This window comes from Anomalospiza imberbis, chromosome 13 (assembly GCF_031753505.1).
Source record: "Anomalospiza imberbis isolate Cuckoo-Finch-1a 21T00152 chromosome 13, ASM3175350v1, whole genome shotgun sequence".
In the NCBI taxonomy this organism is placed as follows: Eukaryota; Metazoa; Chordata; class Aves; order Passeriformes; family Viduidae; genus Anomalospiza; species Anomalospiza imberbis.
Genome location: NC_089693.1, coordinates 10,957,767 through 10,985,315, shown reverse-complemented (window position 1 = coordinate 10,985,315; position 27,549 = coordinate 10,957,767). Strand labels below are relative to the sequence as shown.

General features: G+C 38.7%; 1 long non-coding RNA gene across 12 annotated transcripts in view; it reads right to left on the bottom strand.

Annotated features, from left to right (window-relative positions):
- LOC137481935 (uncharacterized) overlaps window positions 1-27,549 on the bottom strand; it is a 458,003-nt gene that overhangs the window by 395,025 nt on the left and 35,429 nt on the right. For 3 of the 12 annotated variants that reach the window (XR_011003772.1, XR_011003779.1, XR_011003780.1), the window contains exons 3-4: window positions 25,667-25,742; window positions 22,254-22,356 (exon numbers count right to left, since the gene is read on the bottom strand). The exons of 6 other annotated variants lie outside the window; for them this stretch is intronic. This is a non-coding gene — a long non-coding RNA (uncharacterized lncRNA). The remainder of the gene's footprint in view (window positions 1-22,253; window positions 22,357-25,666; window positions 25,743-27,549) is intronic. 3 more of the 12 variants (XR_011003773.1, XR_011003776.1, XR_011003777.1) reach the window with 2 other exon arrangements.

Sequence of the window (27,549 nt, the reverse complement as noted above, 5' to 3'; positions counted from 1 at the left end):
CCCTGAGCAGCTTTTGCCCCAGGTACCTGCAGTAGAGCCCTGACACCACCTAAGCTCTGGGAGTCACAGGGTGGTTGCCATCCTGTCCACAGGTAATTCCCCAAGCAGGTGGCAGGGAAGACAGGCAGTGCACTCCCCTGTGCAATACAGATATCGACACCTCCCACAGAAGAGAACTCTTAAAGCAATTTGTTAGAAATAATCAGTGCTTCATTTACATCATTTCAGAGCACAATTAAGCCTGAAAGCACAGCTACCCAGCTCCAAGACTCCTGGCTCAGCAATGTCACCAAGTGCTCCTGGGTTTCCCCTGCCCCATCAGCCCAAATGAACCGACAAGGGGTTCAAAGCCCTGCGAGCCATAAGAGAGCGGGAAATCACAGAGCTTGGGAATCATGGCTCTAACACTTCCAGTTGTGTGGCATGCTGCCCAGAAGACCTCAAAGTACCCATGGTGTATGCCAGGTCTTTGGGGATCTCCAGAGGCAACCAGCATGTCAAGGCTATCCCAGAGCCACAGACCTCACAGCTTGCCAGGAGCCATGAAGTCAGGCATGAAGCCTGTCAGAATCCATCCCATGTCTTTGTAGAAAGTCACTAAAAAATGATGTTTCTGCAAAATATATTTTGGTATCAATGAATCTGCCCTTTCTGATGGAAAATTGTTTTGGCAGAAAGTTTCCAGCTAGCTCCAGTCTGTCCCTTAGGCAGGTTAAAATTTAGAGGAACTGCTCCACTGTAGTCCAAAGTTCTTGTCTAAAATTATTTACGTAATTAACTTACACTTCTTCACAAATATCAAACTTCTACTGAAACACTCAAAAGACACTATTTCCTTGTAAATGAGGAAGCAGACTGGACCTGCATTTCCTTATCCATGATCACATTTGTGTTTTATCTGCAAGCCCTTGCGCTCTAATATTTTCCTTTTCTTTGTCCCAACTACAAGTTCTTTGAGGCAGGGCCTCCTAACAAGCAGCATGTGCTCTCATGAAAGCAACAAGTTCACATCAGTATCAACCCTGGCATTTTCTTTTTCAGAAGAATGACCTCAGCAATGCATTTCCAGAGTGACTCTTTCCTTCAGAACCAATCAGTTGCAAGAGCATAATACTACCAATAAATTTAAGAGCATTTTTCATAGAAAATACTTCCTTTTAAGATTCACACAGAAAATTCTCTCATGTAAGGATCTGGGCTCTTTTAAAATACTATTGGAACAGAATGAAGTATATAAATTTCACTAGTATAACATTTCTCCCTAAAATAAGGTGTTGCTTATTAAACATGAAATTGATGGTTTCTCGGTCTCACTGTTGTACTGCCACTGACTGGATTTTGCATCTTTTCAATAAATGACACAGACATTGAATCACCACCAGGTAGGAAAACTCCCCCCTAAAATGTTTAAGAACAAATCGGGAGGGACATTTTCTTTTTGTTCAAATGAAAATCTTAGAAAATATTCTGAGCCCTGATTTTTCCATATAAAAAACATCTAATGCATTAAGTAACATCACAGGATATTGCTGCAAAACTTACATCACAAGCCCAAGCTACATAAACCAGCTGTAAAGCTTTTAATTTGTCTGAAGAGATAATTAAGCAGGATCAAGCATACTCAGGTGTTACAACTCAACAAAGGAGTTGGGCAATTCTCCCTTTGACAAAAGAGCTGCACTAACCAGTATCACTTTCGTCTCAAGTGATCCAATATGCAATAGCTACTGCAGCAATAATTAATTTTGCCCACGTTTTTGAAATGCTTAGAATTTTAAAATAGAACAATGATATTTTTAGAATTTTATTATAATTTTATTTTAGAATTTCAGAAAACCTTGTTGTGCTTTACCTAAATCGCACACAAGTATTTACCATCAATTCAAGTCCATGTATATTTCTTTTGATGCAACTTGTTCATGCATATTACCTGAAATTTGACTTCTGATTCCAACTTTCTTCTAAATTGAACTGGAAAGCATTATTTTTTTATGCTAAAATATTCATAGTTCAAAAAGTTGGATTAATAAGTATTTTATAGCCTCAGTAACCTCTTTCAAATACTTCATAAGCAGGAAGAACCTAACCTAATAAAAGCAGACTTTGCAACCTACTGCAGAATCTGAGCTAAAATGCACTGAAGTGAGTTACAAAAAATTCATTTGACTCTCAGAATTTCAGGTGAGGACTCAGTAAATGACCTAGCAAAGATAGTGATCACAGCATCCTAGCTCCCTATGCTTTTTAAATTTCATGTTAGCTGCTGCATAGTTTCACAAGTTGATGAAAATCTTTTTCCATCCATTGAGACTTTCAATCCATAAAGAGAATCTGACTGGGTCTGGAATAACAGGATCCCAATAGTTTCAGATACTCCATGGCCTGAATTTAGCTGAAGTCTCCAGCAAGACCTGAAAAGCCACATTCTTGCCACCCTCTGACAGAAACTTCTAGGTTGCCATACACCTACAAGTGTTGTTCCTTGTTCAGAATGGGCTCTGTATTATGTACCATAAAGAACTGACATCACACTAACAGATGTTCATTAAATTGCATGCACTGTGACTTTATCACGTACAGCAAAAGCTGGTTCAGGGTTCATCCAAAATCACTGGCAATTAGCATCTGCAGAAACCTCCCATCTCTGTGTCTTTTGTCTTCTAGTCTGATAGTGAATTTTGTTTCTACTTCATATTCAATCCCTGATTTAAGTATATTTGACAGATTAGTAATATCCATATATTACACATAATGGTATATCACTACCTATATATTTAAGAACTAACTAGCTCCCATCCTTACCACCTTAGCGTTGAAAGATGTGCGATTTTAACAACGGTTAAAAGCTGACAAGCTGCCATCACTGCTTGCTGCATAGCCTGACAGAGCTTTCCCAAGTCCTTCCATTCCCCACCTGTAGCTTGTGCCTGCCTCTTGCCACATCCTCACTTGAGCTTGTACACCACCTGACACAGAGACCAATAGTCAATAACCAGGGCTCTTTGATACTGCTAACCTCCAAACAAATTAACAGCATAACATTGCATTGATGCACGAGGTTCTTTATAGGGAAATGAATTTACAATTTGTTTCTATTTTTATTTTAAACTGCTTGGTAAAATATTTGTCAAATGCATAATTTTCTTAGGAAGCAGTTTGATGAAACACTGAGTTAGCTACTGATTACAAACCACAATATCCCAAGTGGTGTGAAACTTGGAATACCCTTAGTGCTACATATAAGGGGAACCTTCAAGCTTAGCCACAAAAAGAAACCTCGCCTTTTTCTGAGCTATATCAAAACAAAATTTGCAAAGTACATAAGGATCATAGTCATAATGCAAGTAAACACTTCACTGCCTCAAAGTCATAGTTTTCAAATACTCAAACTGAATAAGTATTCCAAAGAGTAAGACAAAACATGCAGCAACAATGTTATAAGAACAATAAATAAAACTCTGGTCATTGTAGGTCAAGAAAAATGCTGCTAGCTGTGGTACTGCATAATGAAAGTAAAGATACTGTGTTAGAGGAATTAGAGTTCTTAATGATTCTAAAATCTATACAGCAGCACAGGTAGCTAAGAGCTTTTCACTGAATTTAGTGACTGAAAAATTTGATCCTCCATTTAATTTGATTTAAAGCTCTAGAAACAGAGCAATTGTGTGTGCAACTATTTCCAACCTTTTGTTTTGATCAGTTTTCAGCACTTGTTACAACAGTATCTACTTCACAACTACAGTTTAGTCACTGACTTGTAAAAAGAAGAAATTTAATTAAAAATGCCAATTTTAAAAGAGCACAAGAACGGTCCATTGAAAGTTTGATTATATGGGTCATAGGTGCCATTACTGACACTTTCCTGTTGTTAAACAGGTTACATGGAGCAACTTCCTGCCTTTACATGAAAAACACTAATCAGCCACTTTTACTGATTGATGAAACAGGGGCAGATGTTTTGAAGGCAGCAGAAAACACAAAGGTGCACATGGAAATTCAGTTATTTTAGTCTACTGAGATCTACTGTTGCACTTTGTGTTTGTTTTCTGAGAATTTGACATCTCTTGTACTAGCCAATACATGCTCACTTCTGCAGTGTCCTGGATCTGTTTTCCTGGCTGAGAATTTGACAGCTGTACAATTATTTCTAAAGTAGAACAAGAAAACACACCGATTATTGCCATCATCTTGCTTTATGAAATTCAGTGTCTGTACGACACTACATAGCTGCTATTCTTCCATGTCAGCTGCTTTCTGGAACTTCAATTTGGCAATGAAAACACAGAAGATAGGCCTTAGGTTAACACACAAGAAAAAGTCTTGATAATAATCTGAAAGACTTATTTTTTCCATCCAGACAAAAGGAACTCAAGATGAGCTTTTTTTCTAGAAATGAGGCTGATGTGATGACAGCCCAGCAGATTTCTCAGTAATCTTAATGTTCCAACCGACCTTCTGATTTCTAGGTGATTAGTGGTGATGACCCTTCAAAGACAATTTGACCAAAAATAGTCTTTGAAGCCTCTTTCCTATTTCTCATTAATTGTTCCACATCAGTTCTTGGAACAACTACCACTAGTATCTCTCTCAATCTCACATTTCTTCACTTCCTTCCATCCATTTTCCTCCATTTTCTTAATTAAAAAAATAAAGATGTTTTGTGCATTGTTTTATTACTAGTTTTCTGTCCTCTGCAGTGATTTTTCTCTCCCTCCCTGCCACATCCTTGGAGTCTCTCTCACTCCAACTCAAGAGGAGCTGCATGTTGCAACTGGTGAAACTCTGATGTGGTTAAATGCTGTGCCAAGGGCTCTGGAGAGAAGAATAGACGCTGAGACTGGCAGGAAGAGGGAAGCTGGATAATATTCAAGAAGCTGACTACTGTTTTGTTCAGAAGAGAGAAGAATTGATTTCAGAGTAATCATCAGCTATGTGGCTTTTCCCAGGTCCAATCCCCAGCCCCTCAAAAAAAAAAAAAAAAAAAAAAAAAAAAAAAAAAAAAAAAGGATATTTGCATGGTGTTTCTAATCCACAGGTCTCATAATGAATGTCATCACCCCTTTACCCAGGATAAAGCCCAAGTCACAGAAAGGTTGGGTGATTTTCCTATCCAGTAAGGGAAGGGCAGAGTCCTGGCTAAGATCTGGTTCCCACTCATGCAGTGACTCCGCAAGGTCCCTACAAGTCTTCTCTGCTCATGACAGCCCAGAACAAAGATCTCCACAGCAAAACCAGGGTAGCACAAAGCTCCAGCACAAGCTGAGTGTCTCAGCCATCACCCCACTTCTCAGTGGCCTGGCAGCCCTACCTGACAGGCAGCCTGTAACACAGCCCTGAAATGCCGAGCCAGCTCAGGCACCAGCGGCACAAACCAGCGGGGAAGAAGGCAAAGGCAGCCAGGCTTCTCACTGCATGACGCCAGCCCTCCAGCTGGGCTGCACCTCTTTGGTCTGAAATCTCCAGGAACACACACCTGAGCCCTGTGCTGCTGGGTGACACTGCTGCCCACATGTCAACCCACTAATTTCAGACCAATCCTGGTGAACGCACAGGCTTTAATGTGGAAGTTTCCCACATATACTGTAGGGAAAAGATAAGAAACTGCAACAAACAAACAGATTTCCCAACTCACCAGGGAGACTCTTTTCTAAAGGATTATTCAGGAACTGTCACCAGTTTACTGGCTGCCTCTATCAGTCTTAAATGTGCATGATTACTTTGTTTAGTTTTGCTGACATTTGTGAAGGGTTTCTTTGTGCAATCTTTTGTGTCTGCTTTAAATAAACACTCTTCCTGTGCTTGTTGCAGCATGCTTGGATTCAGCAAGATGTCTATCACTTAATAACCAAATGAAAAGTTTAATCACCCAAAAGCTAGCTTTCAACCTGCAGTTAAGAAAACAGAAAAGCTAAGGGTGTTCTATATGCATTTTTCTTTCTATTTCTTCTGTTATCACATTTGCTAGTCCAAGCAAGTTTGATGTTGTGTATTTAGGCCCGTAAATATCAGCTTAGCACGTGGAAACAAGAACATTTATTCTTATTTTGCAGTAAGAATCAGTGCAATAAAAAAAAAAAAACACTCACTGTATTCCTTCAAAAATAGTTTTTTTTTTTCCACACTAATCACTGAGAATGTATGAAACAGAAATATACTCTAATAGCTTGTTGAGCACATTGACTGCAGAAAATTGGGCAACCATGACATGGAAACCAAACAGGAAAATACAAGTCATGCCAAGGTGTCATTTTTACAAAGTGACTTTAAAAAAAGAAAACCAAAAGAAAAAAAAAAAACAGGAAGACAAGTTAATGTCCCAATATGGGACAATAAAGCTATGTTAAAAACACTTGCCATTACCAGCCATCTGCTCTCTGCAATTTGGGGGTAATTTTTATGTACAGCTGACAGCTTTGCATCATCTTTCCTCACTTGTGAAGGATTGTCTCTGCCTCTAGTGTACAAAACCTCTGAGAAGCTGGACCTGTCCACTGCATTGTGGTTCTCAATAAGCTTGTGCTGCTAAAAAACACACAGCATTCTGCACTGGATTTCCAAACAGAAATCAAACATAAGGTTTGGGGGAAAATGTATATCTATATATGCTAATAATATTCCAGCTCTCTCTAATAATATTCTGCTCATGTCAGCATTGCCTGTAAAAATCAAGAGGCAAAATGTGCTCACTGCCCTTGACATATTGTGATGGTAAGAAAAATCCAGACTGCTTTCTCACTGTTCTCTGAGTACAAGGGTAAATCTCTGCTTAAGCCTATCTTTCTTGATCAGAACGTCTCTGGTGACCTTATGCCTTTTTCTCCTGTTTGAACTTGTCTCTTCAGAATATTTAGTAAATACATTTCATGTTCATACCTAAAGTAAAGCTACCTTCTTTTGTTTTGTTATGTGTTAGAAGTTCTAAAATACACATGCACAACAAATGGCAGGGTCACACTTCACTCATCTGCAATTCTTGCAAAGAATAGTTATGCAAGCAAAGTGCAGAAAAAAATGAAAATTCTATTAACATTCAAATCATACTCTACCATTTCCATTCTTCAGATCTGATATAATTTTAATATACATTAGGAATAAGACCAGGAAAAAAAAGAAACTGAAGCAGCTAAAAATGATTTGTCTATTGCCTTGTAGTGCTCCCTTTGATACACAAGAAATGGTGATAAGATTCTTCCAACAAACCCAAATCAATTCCTTACCTACATCCCACCCACCAAACACCCTGTAAACAGTGGGCACATGTACAGAGTGTCTAACACTGGACTACACAAATTAGTGAAAACCCCTGCAACATCAAGAATTGTTGATGGGGCTACACTCAATATTATTTAATTCCATGTTTGAAACATTTCAAAGTTAAGGAGTTGGTTTTCATTCACTTGAGAAAAAAAAAAAAAAAAAAAAAAAAAAAAAAAAAAAAAGGACCATTTTCAGAGGTATCCTTCTTCAGGGTCAAGTTACAAGCAGCTTCAGCTGAACTGAATTTTCTTCAGCTTGTAGCAACCCACTGAAGGGAGCCAAATTATCATACTGGTTTTGTTTCATGACCTCAATTTCCTTATACTTGGGGCTGACCCAAACCCAGAAATATAACAACGGAAAGATATGCAATTTTTACTTGATTTGGTTCCAAATCAGTATCAGGATCTGGTATTTTTCTTCTGTGTCATACCTGAACCTTGGTGCAGATGACCTAAGAGGAAGTTTCAGGAAAGAATTCCCCATGCAAACTGGGAGCCTGATGTTCAACAACAGTGAAGCAGACATGGCATTAATGCCTGAAGAGATCCAGTTAAACTGCAGCACACACCTTAGACCTGAACCTTTCTTAGGTTGTTTTTGTTTTGCTATAAAAACAGCCATTCCTCTGGTACAATCCATCACACACCTCACCACTGGACTGCATTGCCAAGGTATTGTAAATACTCCCAAGTCCATGAGAACATCACTCCATAAGGTCCTTTTTGAGAATATTTTACCCTCCTAACTCTGCATTGTTCATAAGAATCAGCCTCACCAAGGTTCAATCATTCAGGTAGGCCCTAATTCCCTTACCCCTTTTCTAGGTGTTCTGCAGCAGCTGCTTTCATAGGCTGAGATTATCATCAGATAATCACATTTCTGCCTCTCAGCATGACATTCTGCAGCTCCCAGGTGCTACTAAACCACATCCATCATTTAGTATCCATGCTGAATTTTCATAGCTCCCGCATTGTACATGATCACAGAACCTGCAGCACCCCTGCAGTCACTCTGCAGTTTCTCAGTGTTTTCCTCATATGGCTGAGCTACATGCAAGTAAATTCCAGTTAGTGGGACTGAGCACCATCACAGGGACTACTCTGTATTGTCACATGCCATCTTTCAGTTTAGATTTACGGGTGATTCCAGCCTGGGTGCTTTTCCCTACCTGACCAGTATGGCTGGGGCCTCTGTTGGGCTGATCCCACAGTCAGTGCTGTCCTCCTTGTCAATGTGCTGAATGCTAACTGCTGAATCTCAGTCTCTGCACTGTTGTGCTTGGGGTATCTTCCACAGGACCTAAAGTAAAAATAGCATAATTGATGTTACATTTTTTTGCTGTCTCCTCCCCAGCTCTATTTTTTTCAAACAGCCACTCACCTTAGGACCACCTTTCTGCAGCTCATTTCCCTTCCTGTCCTGTCTTTCCCAAATACTATAGCTCACTTCCTATAGTTTTGTTTCCTTTGAAACATTTTGATTCAGAACAAAAGGAAATTTGTGCTTTGCATGTCTGTAGGCACAGAATCATGCATGTGTTTCACATTATACTGCTATGAATATTTATTTAGTCATCCATTCCAGCAATCCATATACCTTACTTCCTTAAGTCTCTTATTAATGATCCACTAGAACTGAACAACGCACTACTTTTCACTGATGAAAATTACGTATTGTGTTTTAGAGTATCATTCAATTCCTGTCTCCCACTCAAATCAGAAACATTAGAAACTATTTTTTACCAGATTTGCAGCACATGGAAAATTTCAAATGTCTTTGCAAAGCCTAAGATGAGGAGTACAGCTGGTACAGGCAAACTATTTGGAATTTGCTAAAATCTTATCAGCTAAGCTTTGATTCTGTAGACTAAAACAGATCTAAAGTCCATTGAACCCACACAGAATACCTTCTGCAGCTTCAGATAACCAAGTCCTATTTTACCCCTTCCTATATAGAACTATAAATCTATGAATGACTGAATTGGGTTAAAAAAACTAACCTCAACCCACGTCTTCCCCAGAATTCATCTCAGAGTTTACATGCCTATTTTTCCTGAGATTTTCCTACTGCTTCTTCCTGTGGGGCCTGTAAACACACTTCAGGAAAGAAGCTTGCCAGGATATAAGAGAAATCTCACGAGAAATTCTGTTGTTGGTTCATTTCCAGGAAAATTCTTTGAACTCAAGACATACAAGTAAATTTCTCCAAACTGGGGACACAATACCTACAATATCTCTAAGAGCCACAGTGATTGCTTCCTGAAAGCTGCTCTTAATAGTCTCATTTCTCAAACCCCACTTGGACGTGGAAACTTCATTTCCAGACTGAGTAGCACAGTCATAATCAAAACTTAATCTAAAATAGTGAATTTAAGTTTTACAGAATGCTGCAGATAGCTTGCTTGGAATTTAAGAAAATTAGGGGATGAAAAACCTGTACTGTTTCTCCTTCCCTTATTTTCTTGGGTTCAAGACCCAGGTGTTTGTGGGTGTAACAGAAACTGGTTGTTCTGCTTGGGCCCAAGTCTGTGATTCCACAAACATTTCTTTAGCAACACCATTAACCCAATTAGCTGCTGTTCAAGGAGAAAAGCAAATCTCCTGTGAATGTGTATGGGGGCAAACAAAGATCTCAGAAGAACCACCACACTAAAAAGGGAGCACCTCAGCATACTCAATGAGAAACTGTGTAGTAGTAGCAAAAAGAGAAAGGAAGATGACAGGAAGGCACCTGAAATGCAGGAAACATTTCCTCAGAACTGAAACCAAAGTTAAATATCTCTGTCTGATTATGATCCACAGCTTAGAATGCTGTTGCAATACAGAATGTCATTTTCCCTCTCAACAAAACCTACCTAAAAAGAAAATAAAATACTGCCAACATTGAAATGGATCATTGCATAAAATCCCCAAGTAGTAACAACCACTCGAGTTTCCCTAATCCCTATACCAACACACTATCCATTCCTGCATACTCCTATTTTGCCTAACAAATTAGACTATACACAGACATTTTTTCTGAATCTAGCTGCCTCCTAGGAGGGGTTACTGCCCTCCTCACCATCACCACTTTGATGCTTACAGTGCAGGTGATGCCTGAGACCAAGTAGAAAATACTCACACAGCCAGCTCTCCTACCCTGACCAGCAGCTCTACTGTCTTCCCTAGTGCAGAGACAGCCCAGAGCCCAGCAGTCCCACTGCACATGCGACAATCAGCCAAAGTAGGCTTCTCAGGGGACACAGACGGAGGAATCCACTTCTGATCCTGTTTGGATACATCCTGGGCAATGGACTGCTCTGATTTGGAGCTTTCTAAGTGTTCACAGTGCATTACAAGCAGCTCAGGAATATTATTACTAAAAACATATTCATGAAACTGAGGCAACTCTAGGGCCAGGTAGTAACTGAGCTAGATCAGAATTTCTTTAATTTAAATCAAAATTTAGTTTAAATCTAGTTCTAAACTGACACTTTATCCTCATTTGAGTAAGTTAAGATAAATGCTTCCTTGTTTAGTATTCTTAAGCTATTTGCATACAATAGCTACTAAATAATTCAGGAGATTGATTTGTAAAAGATGAAGGCTTTACAAAAGGCTGGAAATAGAATTTCTGGAAAACACTTCAGAGTACCCTAGTTCTGCTATTGAGCCTCAAGTGCTTTTAGTTATTACTATGCAAGGATTTTCATTTCTAATCTTAATACATAATTATATTATATATATAATATATATAATTATATGATTATATATATTATATATATTATATATTATATATATATTATATTATATATATGTATAATTATATAATCATACTAATCTTTCAGAACACATCCCTTGGACACACACACACATTCATAGTACACCATTAGGCAAACAAATGCACGTTTTCCCACCTATTAAGCATTTCCCTTGATTTTAATAGGCAATTTTTGCCCAGTTGCTAGCCAGAAGTAAAGTCCATCATCTTACTTTCATCAGTTGTAACAGAGCATTCCCACTCAGTAAAATTAACATCTGACCTAATGCCCACTGAACACAAAGGAAGAAACATTCTGATTTCACTGGGTGGGGAAACGAGCAGATAGCAAAGTGATGTGCAGCTATTTGTTGACTAAATCCTAGCAGCTTGAAATGCATATAGTTTACTTCAGGGGTTAATTTTATACTGACTTATAGAAGGTTAAATTGTTGACACAATCAAAGAAAGGCAGCATATCCACATCAACAAAATCACCCAATTTCTGATTTATGACCTATAAATTAGTGTGGACAAAGCGTTTCCTGATTGAAGACTAAAATGCCACCCTTTTACATTCTCTTTTAACTTTTTCAAATGTCTTTTTGTTGGTTTCCAGTGAGGTAACTGTTGAGTTCAGCAGGTCAGAGAACCAAATGAAGTCGCCAATTTAACCCCACATACTGCAGCCCACAGCCACAAAGATACCATTTCTGCAACTGAAATCTGTTAGCGAGCAGTTCAGCGCAGCTTCACAGGACCCCTGCTCTTGGGTGTCTGTAACTTGCATCTTTGCAGTGTAGCAATCATATTTCCACAATAAAACTTGTAGGGGTAATTTGATTTTACACTGCCAGCCAGCACTTCATTGCTAGTACTTATGATGCATTACATATTTGTCTGAGAACATTAGCACTCAGGTAATTAACTCTTCTGCTGGGTGTCCAGTTTATGCCCTTCACTGAAAACACTGCTCCCACAGAGGCATGCCTTGCATGTAAGCAAATCTGATCCCTAAATCTCTTATGTGGTCAGTCAATTAAAATCTAGGTTTGTAGCAGTTAAATGAATTCCTTTTCCTCTCAATATTTTCTTCTTTTTTTGGCACTTTCTAGCAAAACAGTTCACATACAATCACTCGAAGGCTGGAAAGTGGGCTTGGCAGAAGGAGCCAAGGCTCAGCATGGCTCCAGTCAAGACAAATGGCTGAATTATTGTGACGTTAGTAAACAGGTAATTAGCTTTGCATGTCATTGTTCACCACCTCAAGCTCATTACTGAAGTCTTACAACACTCTCTTTAAAAATTCAGACCTGTTTGACCTGCTACCAGCTATAGTGCATTTCAAGTACTCATGGATAAAGTGCAGTTTTCTCAGACTGAAGACACCTGCTCCCAGCAGGAACACTACTTATGAACTGCCAAGTCTTTTGTTACAGGACCTTGAGAAGCAATGATCTTTCCATCTGGAATAACCAGCATCAACTTGGCTGCAACCACTGTAAAGCAATCTTTGAATATTTATTACCACATGAAGTACACAGAGCTCTAAAAGCAGTATGTACACAAATGCAAAAAGGGAGAAGACTGCTCCTGATAAATTTTGCTGTTTGCAACACAAGTGTTTCAAATTCATTTTCTTTCAAAACTGGCTGCTAGTAACAACTTTCAGTTCTTTTTTCTCTACCACCAGATCTACCAGGGTGAAGCTCAACCCTGAATAAATAATTTATTTCACAGCTGACGCATTTAACTCAATGTATCTCCTCTTTCTGTTACTCTTCTCAATTTTTTGTCAATGATTGTTCATCTTAGAGTGGATAATTCATGCTACTAATTCATGAGGCTCTGTCCTTGTCTTCCCCCACAAGGCCCCAGCATGGCACACTGCTTTAGGCTCCACTCCACCAATGCTGTTTCAAGCTGCCCCTGCACCCTTTCTTTTGCAAGCTTTGCAGAGGAGTCTATACTGCACTATTCCTTTTTTCTTAGTCTTTAGCTCAACCTCATTTCTTCAGCTATTCATCCTCCTGGATAGTGGACTATGTTCCTCAGTTTACTTCTGATCAACAGCTGTGATTAATCCATTCTGATACAAGAAAAGCACTGGATAATTCTCCCCTTGTCATCTTTATTTTGTGAGGGTACAAGTGGTAATTAAATTTTAGCACTGTGGTCATTAAAAAATCCAGTAAAAGCAGTCTAGGGCTTGGCTGAAGGTATCATAGAATTTAGGTTTATTCCCTGCATTTTCTTTGCTTCATTGCTTTCCACAAGGGCAATGAAAAGCCTGATCAGAAGCTCAGTGCTCCTCAGACTTCCAAAGTCAGTTTAATTCAACAACACATTCCTTGCTATCTTCTCTGCCCTTAAGAGAACTCAATGAGCAAAGTCCATTCTGCAGCACTTAATCATATAGATGTAAATGTTGCATTTAGAATTTGGAGCCCATTGTGAGCCTATTTTTCTTGAGCTGTTATTTTAAAATGCGCTTTAAATCAATTTTGCAGTAAACATGGGGTTTGTTCCAATAACAACCATTTTTCTCCTGATTAGTAAATTACTGTTGTTTCCAATGTTTCATTCTAACTACTACTTGCTCAGAGTCATAGGAAAACAGAGCACTTAGTCAAGACAAACTTCCCTTTATTTCCATCTCAGCAAAGCGAGGTCTAGACTACTTTCAGAAAAACAGTTTTCAGCTGACAAAGTGAAAAATGTTGCATAACAGCAAACTTATAACATGGTAAGAAAGTTTTAATAGAAGGATTACTACTTGCTGTTGTAACTAGTTTAAAAGTCCTTTAAGACTCTCTGCTAAGAACAGATGATTATATTTGCAGTATTTATGTAATTTCTATTGGCTGGCTGTGTAATAATTTATGAAAGTTGTGACACAACAGTGCTTTAATACAGATTAAACTATATTGAGAGAGGAAAAATACAACAAAATGCCAGTGTGCTGCACAGAATACGAATCCCAGGATCATCTAGAATTTTAAAACAATTCTGTTGGAAAATACAAATTGTCTTTTTCCAACCACTGAACAACGTCTCTCAAGCACATGTTTTTCTATGTGGATATGCATTCAATGTGTCTCTTTGCATGAGGTTATCTGTATTGTCAGACCCCCATTATACAGGCTTAGGAAAAGAAGCAAGTCATTCATGTCACCTTCATCCAGAGACAACACATATCCTAAATGTTATATCCTGGTGCATTAGGCATTGGCCACATGTCTTGAAAATGTTATCAATGCTATTTGGATACATTTCTATTTGTTTAGCTGGGCAATCATAATGCAAGTATTGGAGGAAGTGGAAGGTTTTCACTTTTTAATTCATGGCAGAACTGTCCAAAACAACTTCAAAGAGTCCATACAAAATTACTCTGATTGTAGCAGGGTATTGCAGTAAGGAAAAAAATGTGAAGTCTGTGACAAGCTAGAGCAGATCTCTTTACACTGACACTGCTCCCATCCACAAGCCTGGTAGTTACTGGAAATAGTTTTCTCATGAAGAATTTTTATTTAGGCTAGTAATTGGAGGATAAGTTAGATTTTATTTGGGTTTGAGGCTGGTCAAGGACTTTGATGTCCAGGAAATCCATTAGCAGATCAGTAAACTGGTAAGAAGTAAAACATAAAAGCAGCTAACGACAAAGATTTCACATCTTCATACCTGTTGATGCACACAAAAATGTACCTGCAAGCACTAAACCCTGTAGATCTGTCTTTTACATTTGCAAAGTTTCCATTTTAATTAATATCAACTGTAACCATATGGGAAACTAGGCATAATAACAGTAATTAAGGATTTGGCCTCTTAAAACACATCAGATGCACACACAAGGGCAAAATCCAATTTGGAGAATATATGGAGCATTCAAGGGTCGATATGGAGATAGCCTATCTAGGCTACCTAAATAAACAGGCAAATCAACCCTATTTAACACTGAAAGTGTTTTTCTTGAGATCTCAAGAGGATTTCCAATTATTCACAAATGACTAACCGTGCACTCCTTTCCCAGAATTATAAACAAGTCACCAGAAAATAGCAAGTTTGACAAAATTGTCCAACAGCCCATTAACTGTACAACTGTGCTAAATAGCCAGAGACAAGTCTAAATCTGCCAGAACCACTGTCTCTCGAGTCTGCCAAGGGGATAGATGTTTCAGCTGCAGAGTATCCATTTGCAGCTTGCCACCATCTGGACCCTGGAAACTGAGCACTCAGGTGATGGGCTGGCATGATCCAGCTCAGGAGTGACCTTCCTGTTCTTAGGAAAACCTTTAAAGTTAAGGATGGTGTTACTGAAAGGAAGTCAGGCTTGCTTGCTTGAGACGAATATTTGAATTCACAAAAACCCAATTTTACCTGTATTCCTTCAAAAATCTGTTTAGCATGTAATTCTAAAGATTTACTAAACATATCAACAGCTTTAGTTTTTGTGAGGCCCAGCAACTGGAATTCTTCATATATTCAGATTTACACCTCACCTCAACTGACTTTAAGTTTATTCACCCAAATTTCACAACATGCAGATGCAAACAGATAATTGGAAGAGTCTTGTCAATAGTTATATGAAATTAGACTGGGCACATGGGGATCACCTGAATGCAATTAAGAAGGATGTGGCACAGTGGTGCAGCAAACATTTATTTGAGTTTCAAACCTTTACAAAAAAGCATAACAAATTGGTCAAGTAGTCTCTTCCTCTTAAAGCTTTGTTTTCTGCAAGTGTGGAAGGGGAAAAAACACCCCACAATCTTGATTTTTTGGAAGAAAATATAGTACTGCATGCTTTGAGTTAAAGCAATATATGGAAGAGAAAGAAGGGGACACAATGACTAAAGCCCATTGGAAGAAAAATTACTATAAAGGAATTTTTGCCAAAAAAATACACTAATAAGTTTTTTACCAAATGTACTTGTTTGTACTACCTTTATACAAACAGGTTTATAAGGCCGTGCTTGCCTCCTTTTTGGATTGGCCGAATACAAATGCTTCTTTAGATCAGGACTGCACTCTTCAAGCATAGAACTCTGTGAAGCTTACTCCTTTTGTAATACCCCTAGAGAAAACTAACATAGAGAATATTGTTTTGAGGTTATGTTTGAGCACACTCTAACTTGTGAGCCTGCAAACTGTTTTTTGTTCATCTAGTGTAAGATGATTTATAATCAATTACAGTTCTTATGTCAAAGGCTCCCAGTTGTCTTCAAACCATCAGATCCAGAGCCATCACCACCAGCAGCAGGCATGCTTAGAGTTGTACTTTTCAAGTCATGTGAAATCAACCTGTCTGTATTGGTTATCTCCTGAAAAAGCACTGTTCAGTCTTCTTTGAGGCTCATGCTTGACCCTGACACAAATGAAAAAAGAATGGTTCTGTTACACCAGAAGTTTCTTCTCAAACTATCAGACAGGTCGCACATAACATCCCTGATCTCTGCTCTGGAGGAAGCATACACAAATGTGGGTCAGGCATGCAGATTCAGATTGCTAGTTATAGTAATATTATCTCAGGTTCACTCCATTGAGCACTGCAGGTTTAAGAATTGCCTTTGGAGTTCTAGAGCTGTTTCTGTATTTGAATTGACTCATTTACAAACTTAAGACTATTGAGCATTCTTTAACCACCAAATTTCATTAACCACTCCTCTGATGATGCCTTTCTACTCACTAACAAAATCTTAAATTAAAGTTTTTAGGAACCAATAACATCTCCAAATTTCTGGAAATGGGCCATGGTCTTAAGAAGGGCTAAGCACAAGATCCTGAGCCAGATGATAGGCACTTGCACAACTGGCACATTTAGATTAAACCTCTTCCTGACTATAAGAAGCAATTTTTTATTTATCAGCAAATGTTACGCAGTGATTGAAAAGAAAAGAAACTACCCTTTAGGGCCCTTTGGCTTTCCTCTAAAGACACATTATCAATGTCTTTAATTATCACACTGGTAGGAAAACTTGGTGAAATATTTAAAAGGTAGCAGGAGGAAAACATGTGTTACACTCATTTAGGACCACTTGAAAACAGATTATTCTGAAGATGGAAAGAGAACCATTGGACATTTAAATAATTAATCTCAGCAAATATATTAAATGCAAAACAGTGAAACATTTTGACTGATTCAGCACAATTAGCTTTCACGGCTTCAAATTTCCTATTGCTAAATTGACATTTGCAGGAATTTCAGCATAGCACAGTGTAACTCACTAGTCAGTCATGTGCCCCAGGCACAGGTAGAATTAAGATACAAACAGCCTGGTGACAGCCTGGCTATGATAACTAGATAGAAATCATGCAAACAGAACTTCTATTATGTCCATCTCTCTGAGCAGCTCCCCTATTTATAAAATATTAAACCCTGGACATTTATTTTAGTTAAGATTTACAAGTCATCTGCCATATTGTTGAGCACTAATAGGTTTCTATGGCTGAAAAGCAGAGAGCATAATTTCTCAAGCTTCACTGTTTGCTGGAAGACAAGAAAATTAGGAGCAATACAATGGTTAAGACTGCTCCTACCAGTGTCTTTATCAGAGCAGGAAGCCAGGATGAGAAGTAAATTTTGCTGGTTCAGATGAGCTGCACCAATTCCCTGATGCATAGAGCATAAAGAGCCAAAAGCAGGCAAATGCACAAGGTCAAAAGTAATAAAAGCAGCTTCTTAAAAGCTACTCATCTCTCTATGCTTGATTTTCATTTTCCTTTTTTTTGGGGGGGAGGGTAGGGGGGATGAAGCATCTGTATAAAACATCTATTTTTGTTTCTTTACATGTAAGTGATACCAGCCAGTTACTGCAATCTCAGCTCAGCCAAGCTGAGTAAGGTTAAAGAAGGGAGCCTCTTCCAAAGACATTGCTGCTGCAAGAGCTCCACACAGTCTGGTAAGCAGCACTTTTTTTGTCAAGAATATAACAGCTTAAAATGCATGGGTTTGTGGTGTTTATTGCTGACAAACAGGCAGTTGCAATTCTTCTATATGAAACATTATTTAACCTGCATCCCAGCAAATTGCCTGTCCCTGGTGCTGCAGTTTTTCACATAAGCCCTAAAGGCATTTCTGAGCCTTTGAGCTCAGACCCCAATTCTCATGGTACATCATGTGGGGAAAAGAAGCTACACCTCCCAGTCTCCTGCCAGGACCCAGCTGATGATTACTTTCTCTCTGACTACATTCTTCCAGTATTTTAACATTGTGCTTTCCCATTTTGATTACTATAACATTTTGTTTTGTTTCACTGCTTTGTCAAACAGTTTTCTACCTTGACAGAGCTGCTATAATCTATATATAGATTGCATATTGATTCCTGTAGTACTTGATGATCCTTCAGGCAGAAGGTTACCACAATATAAGGTTCCTCCTTCTGTCCTTTAAAGTAACCTTTAAAAAAGGCAGAGCTCAGTTCAGTCCAGATGTTTATCCAAACTATTCTAAATCTCTAACGCCTGAAAAAAAAAAAAAAAAAAAAAAGAAGGAACAGGTTTTTTGGGAGACTTCCAGTACCACTTAATACCAATTCAGACAAACTACCATATCATCCTGTCACTGTAATCACATGGGATGCTAATAACATCTACCACCATTTCTGTAGAATTTTATAAAGAGGAATCACCACAACAACCCTTTGCAGTATTATCCTCATTTTATTATTGAGGAAAGAGTGTGTTTGCTTTTACATTATACCATGAAGTGACCTGCTCTTTCAATCTAAAAAGAACAGCAATGAAACATGCAGAAACAATTACGGTAACTTCCCCTGCTTTTGTTTGGTGAAATGCTGTTTAAATATTTAGATCCTGAAAATTCTTTTACCATCATAGAATGTTGTTAAAAAAGCAAGCCTCTGAATAATGAAAGTGACACTCTCTTTTGACTCTGCTCTGACTTAGCAGCAATATTTCAATTTATTGCAATTTTGATCATGGTAGAAAAGTCAGGTGAATGAAAAAATAAAGACACCTGTCACTGCTCACTATTTTCTCATGCAGCCTTGAATGTGCTATCCTATCATTTAGGTAAGGCATCAACTTCTTGAAATCACAACAGTTCTCCATAGGAAAATAACAAGGTATGTATTCACTATGTACATATCACAGACTGCAATATAGTCCATTATCTACTGAAACACTGCCTAGTTCCTGCTTTCCATGAAAGGCCAGTGGGGTTGAAAAATCTAGAAGTTGTTTTTATTTTGGGCAGTTGTTTCAGGGAGTTTTGTAGTTTTTGAAAAACCTCAGCTTTCATGACTAACGTCACAGGTACAAGAGAGCCTTGGGGAAAGCATGGTATGAAAAATATTTTTGAATCTCTATCAGAATTCTGAAGGACCTAAGCCCAAGAGATACTGTGTTAACTTCACTAATCACAGAAGCCAGAAAAAAAAAACAAAAAGAAATGTTTAGCATCATTTTGGACTCACTTCCAAATTATTATTTATGTGTCATATAACTGTATATAACCTGGAAAAAAGAATTATACAGTAGAATAGTCTCTGCAGAATTAATTAAGTACCAGCTTGGCTCTGCTTCACATTTCAGCAAAGTCATCTAAGGAAAAGTTGTTGACAAAAAATCCAACACAATTCCAACTTCTGACTCCCAGGGGTCACAACCTGGGAGCTATCCCAAAATATTGCAGCACAGGTTTCATAGTAACTACACTCCAAATTGTACAAGACATAAATCTTTCCATATTAACAAAACATATCTTTCTGTCAAACACTGATGGAACCATCATGGGTCCACAGTATCATTGCTGAGTTGGGATTTTCCAGTGAAAAGCCCTCCAGTTAAGACCATTCTGAGATTTGACCTTCTGGAAGAAAACAATTCACAGGAAATGGGTCACCACATCCAAATTCTGCCCTCTGTAGCAAATTGGAGAGGGATCAAAGAAGATTTTCATTATACCAGTTCTGTAGCTGGATAGAGAAATTAGTGTCATGGTATATACCTAAGTGTAAATGTAAAAGAAATTGCATCTTCACCTGTATTTTATCAAAAAGTCATATTTCAGAATTAATTCACATGACACTTAATAATGGCACTGAATATTGTATCACACCATGTTAAAAAATGAAGTATAATTAACACAGAATCAAATAATGTGAGATTTTCCCATTGATGCTTCTATTTCATTTGCCAATTTTGAAGCAGCAACTTTGAGACCAAAACACAGCTAAAGTGTGGTCATCTCGGCTTCATCTAAGGGTCTGACTCATTCTCACATTTCAATAATCATAGCAAGAATAGCTCTTTCCCCCTTTCCCTTGACTTTGCAGAAGACAGACCTTATCAAAATTAAGCACTTTCACACTAAAACATGTGGTTTGTGTATTCTTTGTTTTGATGTGAGAGATGTTTCTATGCTTAATTAGCAAAAGAGGCTTAGGTGAATTCTAGATATTAAAAGAGAGGCAGAAAAGTTAAAGCTGGCAAGATGGGAAAGACAGAATTTGATAGCTTCATTAGTAGAATTACATGATTGAGTGGCACAGGGCAGCAAAGAACTAGATTCCTTCAAGGAGTCTGGTCCAGTTCCTACTTTGCATCCTTGTGATAAAACACTGATGCTGAGAGAATAAAAAATTACAGATGGGAACTGAAAAGGGCTGGGACAGGAAGACTGTGGGATACTGAAGTGTTATTCTCCCCAAACCTTTATTCTTTTGATCACCAAAGCATTACATCTTCTGCTCTATTTTATGCGTGATATATAGGAACTAGACATGAACAGTGATGTTCAAATAACCACAGCTAATAACTACATTCATCCTGCAAGGATTATCAGCGTGCATACATATTGCTGTTCCTGGAGGGTACTGCGATCTTTGAAGAGTCAAGATAGAGAAGTTGAAGATAAGCCTAGCAGATTTGCTAGTTTTAGTAGATAAATAATGATTCTCCCTGCTAAAGATAACTAGGAATTAATCAATGGTATTGTTTGTTACTGCTTTCTAGCCTGAATGAGATCATGACAAGCTGTATCTAGCCCCATGGAGTCCCACAATTGGGCATCTTCGTGGTGAACAGAAGCACCAATTGTGAGGAGACCAGGGTCTGCAGCTCCATTTTCAATAGGGAGTCATTAAGGTGCCTAGAGGAGTCAGCTTTTTACAGCTGTACTAACACTACAGAAGAGTTTCATCTTGCCAAGCACCTTTGCACTCACCTCACCACCACAGAGAGAAATTAGTACCTCTTAGTTTATTTTCTGCTCTAGAAGAGATACAAATAATCAGTATATGTAGAAAAAGAAAAATGCCTTGCAAACACAGAATTAAATAAGCCCTCAAAAACTGTATATCGTATTGTGTTAACTTCCATGACAATTCTTTGTGGCAGGATATATCCTCATGCGTAATGTACTTTCTAAAACTAGCCAGGGGTATTATTTCAATTTCTAGAAAGGGCAGTTGATATTGATGAGAATCAGTGCTGTTTAGCAGAGGAGACAGCAGCACTGATCCACATATTTTAACAAGGATGCATGCACATGCAGGATAATTCCAGTAATTCACATCAAAGTTATACGCATAAGAGGTGTGGAACAGGGCAGATGATGGTAATTGAACATGAAGACTACAGCAAAACATTTTTGTAGTGTGTTTGAAGACGTTAGAATAAGAGGCTTTAAACACATGGATGATGAGTGAGCTCCTATTTTAATCACCCTCCAAAGGATTCTACAGTCCATGTCTGAAGCCAAATTCCAAATCTGTTACAGCCTAGACTGAATTGCATTAGACAAAAAAGCCCTCTATGCACAACCAGTGTTTTGTCACACTCCACTCAGCTTCCTAGAAGGCATGGCACTTGAATTTTGCTGGCTGAATCTGTCATTGTCACAAATGTACTGCTGCTTCCTCATAGCATGAACAATGTATTTTGATCTCATATGTTACTATGAAGGAAGATGAATCAGCATCCAAAATTTTGACATTTCTTAATTTCACCTTACAGAAGAAAAGCTGTAGAGTATTATGAATCCTCTGCACAAGAAAAGGGTACTGTTCACATTCCTTTAGAGAAAAGATTTAGTGTGTAGGATACAAACCCTGATAGAGGTATAGAGAACACACATGGGCCTCATTTTCCAGTGCAATGGACAAACCTAAAGAAGCAGTCTGATACTGCTGCCGAGATAAGCAGCAGTTACTGGACAGCAGCCAGCAGATAAAGCCACAGTATTATCCAAAGCAATATTGCCAGTGTCATTCTGGAACAGTAACTTTACCTACCACCAGTAGAGAAACACAGTAGATTCAATACCTCTCTAGGTGCTTCATGCACTGCAAGGCTGCTCTAATTGTGTAGCTGTAAATCCTCCATGAAAGGGAAACCCTGGGCACGGAAAGCCAATTCAAGAGACATTGGGCACCTGCTTCCATCCCTGTCTTGGTTGATTTGGCTTATTGTGAGTAGTCATGTGAGAATTTTTCCACCCCCTCTGTAGTACACTCAGTCCTCTTCCAGACTTTGATTTAAACACCAAGGAATGGGGTACAGAAGAAATTACCCTGTGCCTTTACTAGAGGATGCTCCTTATGAGAGTGTGTCCCAATGGCACAAGTGTTATGTACTCTTCCTCAAGACAAGCTACATATTTGATATTTTAGTGACAAAGCAGCCAATTTTTATTAGTATTTAATGTAGTTAGATTTTTAAAAAAATCCTCAGTCCTCTCTCTCTATTTTGTAGAACTAATTCTCTCGCTATCCTGATTTATCCCACTGTTTTACTATTGCTCTGTTGGCTTTTTTATCTTGCTGGAACAAATTTAAGACTCTTTTTATTTAATTGCTCTTATTAATATTCATATATTAATGCAACACATTTATTATTCAAGTTGAAAACAGTGTCTGTCTTCTAACAGCCTAAATTCAGAGAATGAAGATCCTAAGGAAATCAGAATGACATTGTTAAAAGTCAAGACATTACTTGTTTTGTTTCCAGCTATCTTGGAGCTTTTTCAGGTCCAAAAGCATTACATGTATTTGAACAGGAGTAGAAATGATGCACAGTTTTCTCAATACACACTAATTGCTCTTTCTTGCCAAGTTGCCAGTACGACATTTCAGTGAGCACTTCTCCAAGTCCCTGCTTCTACCTTCAAACGGACCTTAGACTTTGGAAGTCTGACAACAGGGTGGATTAAAACACATGGAGAAAAACTGACCCAAAACCAAAGGAAAAAGTCATGTTTAAAGCAAATGGACAAAGAACAAGCGAGTCTGACAGAGATATCAGAAAAGTCCTGCCTCACATTTACTGGTAGAAAAGCAGAACGTTGACCTTAAAAAAGGAGTGGGAAGCTCTTGGTTTTAATTTTCAGTTTCCCAATGACACTGGGATGCTGGGCACAGGCACCACATCCCATAAAACAGGAAGATGCTGCCACCTGCAGGTGAGAGTCCCCGGAAGGCCCCAAATCACAGCCCTGGGACCCCACCACGGGCACGGACCCCGCGGCTGCCATAGACCCACAGCTACGTGGTATCTGCCAGAGAGATGCTTCATCCTCTTTCTTAGTCTAGTGTTCAAAGAGCAATACAGGCACATAAATCAGCATCTTCTGCACAAAATAAGAAGTTTTGCTTTGTAGTCTTTAGAGAGCAAAGATCCACTGCAGGAAATACAAGACCTCTTTCAAATCCTCACCACGTGACACTTCCACCTCCATGATGCAAAGATTAAAATAAGTTGTTCTTGTAAATAAGCCCATGAATCCTCATCTAACGTCAAATCAACATTCACAGAGGCTCAAATACCTCTCATGGCTGTACTTTAAGCTTGCAAGTTATGGAAATTTGTAGGTTTTAGCTTTATGATGCTTATTCTTAGTCCTAAAGGTGGGTCTATAAGCATAGTTCTTTATAACAAGAGCTCAGGAAAGAGTAAACTGGGAAATTATTTAAGTAGAGGCTGAAAACAATACAAAAATTGGCACTACAGAGGAAGAAAGTAGTCTATATAAAGATGGCTCACACAGATTTTGGAGTTTGGCATATAACTTCCATATTCAAAGAATATATTTAGAAGGCCTCTATTTTACAGAGCGCTCAGTGAAACATGGAAAGTCTCACCTTTTGAGTCCAATAGTTTACAAGTTTATATTCCTATTACCATGCAATACTAGTATTAAAAAAAACCCCATAACAAAACAAGGAATCTTGGGGGGGGGGGGGGGGGAAACAATTTCTTTTATCAGAGCCTTTTTCTCTGAACAGTGTATTTGGCTTATTTTTTTTTTCTTTTTTAATTAGAGTGTAAATATTGTATTATGTTTATTCAATAATACTCCCATCAGCATGCTAAACAGCACAACTTTTTGACTAGGGACACAGTAAACCTACAAAGTCTGCCAAAGTTTACTCCCTTAAGGCATTAGGGAGTCTCTTGAAAGTATCTGTGTTTTGAACTGCCCTGGCTCCTGTGGGTTGTGACTGATTAACTGATACTTTACATAACACTAGCAACCATCACCACAAAGAAAATAAAACAAGTAATCTACAAATGCGGGGGGGCACCTTCTTCTTGCATTGCCTGTTGCAAACTAACCCATCAGATTATTCCATCCTGTGTAAATAGCTATGGAGCTAGGACAGCCACTGGAACCTCGTCTGCTTCAATAGCCAAATCTGGCATTCCAAGTCTTCATTTTAAGAAGGCAAAAAACTTAGCCTAGTCCTAAATTTTACAGAGGCAGACTCCTGAAGTTGAATGAGACCTACCCGCGAAGGCACTCTGAACTTTACAAGCACTCCAGAAATTAATAGCATTCACAGCACTACTGCAGAGAGATGGACACGTGGAGCAGCTTGTTTGCCTGCATGCTGATTTGGGCAAATGGCAGCCAGCTCTACCTCAAATCCTGCAGACTCTTACAGCATCCTTCAGATGCACTCCCTGGACAGTCTGCACAAATGCCAGGACATCAGCTGTGTATCAGATTGCATCATGCTCCCTTTGTGTTCACATGTTTCAGTTCACAACTGCAAAAGCTGAAGTAACATTCTATAAAATACATTTTTTGTACTCTGCTTATGAAAATATCTGACACTAATAGACAACTGCCACCCACATGCAGCACACTAGGGATTTCCGTAGCTAAAAGCATGTCATGCACCAACTTGAATAAAGCACTAATGCTTGTTCCTTGTGGCTATAATAATTCACACCTTCTGTATTAGACACTGCAAACTACCTAAAACATAATCATGCCAGTGGGCTACATATGCAAATTACACCTTGCTGGGCAACAAGATTAAGCCCAGAACAGTTGTGGGTGTTTTACACCCATAAACAACACCTGTATCTCTCTGCATATATCCAGATTCAGACAAATGCATCAGTGCTATTAGTACATTAGAAATGTGAATGTATGCATTGCAGTAGGGTAAAAACAGACACTTTGTTGATTCTCACCAAACTGATTACTGGCAGGTAACCTGGATTAAGTAAAGCCAACAGTTACAGTACCACAAAGTCAAAGACGAATCAGCCTTGATGCAGAGAAACGCAAAACACTAAAATTTAGGATAACAAATTCTGCCTTTTAAATTTCATTGATAGCTTTCTTAATTTAAACTCACCTATGCTGTGTTGGAGCAAAACAGCAGCCTGCACAACAGGAATACTGAAAACAACTTACAGATTTGGGGAAGAATATTCCTACTTGGATGCCATTCTCTTGATCTTGTCCAGCTGAGCAGAGCTGGAAAGTGGCTCTGCAAATGTAATGCAAGAAAGTGAATAAATTCATCTCAAAAAATATAAAAATACAACACTATTACATTGGTACATTATTATTATTATTATTACTTTCCCCCATATGTAACAAGCAATTTATTCTATTTTCAATCTGGAGGATTTCTTTCCAATTATTGGAAGACAAAATGAAAAAATACAGGTCCTGATATTGTTCACAGCTCTATGCAGACAGACCACTGAATCTGCATGAGTATCCTGCCAAAAACAACAATCAAAAAGTCTGTCACAAAGAGTAAAACCAGCTTTGACTTATTCTGAGTCTGAGCTGGGATGGCTGGGACAAGTTCGTCTCAAAAGACATCCGTGTATATTCACCTAGGTTTAGATCTGCAGCAGAACTAAACAACCCCCGCCACAAAAAATGCACAGCCACTCCCCAGTCTCTCAAAGAAAGGGGGGTGGGGGGTGAAAAGAAAGATATTTTCTTTTGCTCCCATTTCAACACACATCACATATTCAGACAGACTAGAAGAGTTCATCGCTGTTCTAATTAATTGCTGTGCATCACTGAGTGCTTTCATCCTTTGTGACAAACGGTAGAAAGAAAACATTTTTGCTTGCCTATTACGGCACCTGCTGTAGCCAGAAATCAATTCCTCTTGAACCAATAGCCAGTAAGTGTGTCATCTAAAGCTCACACAAGCTTAGCCATTCCTTCTTTGTCAGATCAGTGAGACTAAATATCAAAATGTCTTTACTCTGTCTATCACTTATTAGCATTTAATAGCATGAGACCATCCAAGTGCTGTTATTGTACTTAAAAGATGGCATCAGCATGACCTATCATTCTAAGTTTACCACCCCATCCCCAACTAAGCAGCAAAGAGGGTGTTTGATCATGACTGTCCAAGATTCAGTCTCTTCCTTACAGATTGACATCTTCTGAAGTATAAAATCAGAACACCTCCATTCATCCAAGTCTTGGCAGTTAGAAAGTCTCAGCAAATAGCAAAGTCACGTTGAGAAGCAAAACCTACCCGACACTAAATTTTATGGCATCAGAGGCCTCTCAAATTGTGGAAGATCTGCACAAAGAGATAGCCCTGGACTTCACAAGCACTGCAGCAGCCCAGAACACAAACCAAGGCACAGCACAAACCTCACATCTCTGGGGAGATGCCCAGGTGCTCACATGCCAAACTGGATGAGCAGCAGCTCCTCTGACATTTTTCAAGATGCATTCAGAGACCTGCACCCAAGCTAAACAACAGCAGCTTAGAGCTACAGGTGCTTTCCTTGGACAATTTGCACAAATGCCAATGGATCTGCTACTGAAGAGTCAGGTCATGCAAAGGAAGCAATGCTATCCTGGTTTAGATTGCTTCAATATTTAATCAGTACTGATTGCCCTTATAAGTCTCATAGATAAATGGCCAGAAACTGAACACAGTATTTTCAGCTCTGGATGAAGCTGGGGGTGCGTGAAGCATTCCTACATTCTTTTTCTCTATACCATACTATCAGTTGCTAAATTTGAGAATTCCTTATCACTCACACGCAACAGATTTCTGCTCATGCCTCCTCACTGTATAATGGGATCAAAGACGACTTATCTGAATTATCCCACAATTGTAATTGAAAATCTCTCTGCTCTGTATGCGCATTTTGCAACATGACTCCAAGTTTCAATAGATTTGTCCATAATGCCCATTTCAGCTGATAAATGATTCAATGCTTGGGGAAGAGGGAGTGGCAAAAAGACTGAAACTTACTGCTTTAATACTGGGATCATGTCTTAAGGCTTAAATTGTCTTCTATTTGGCA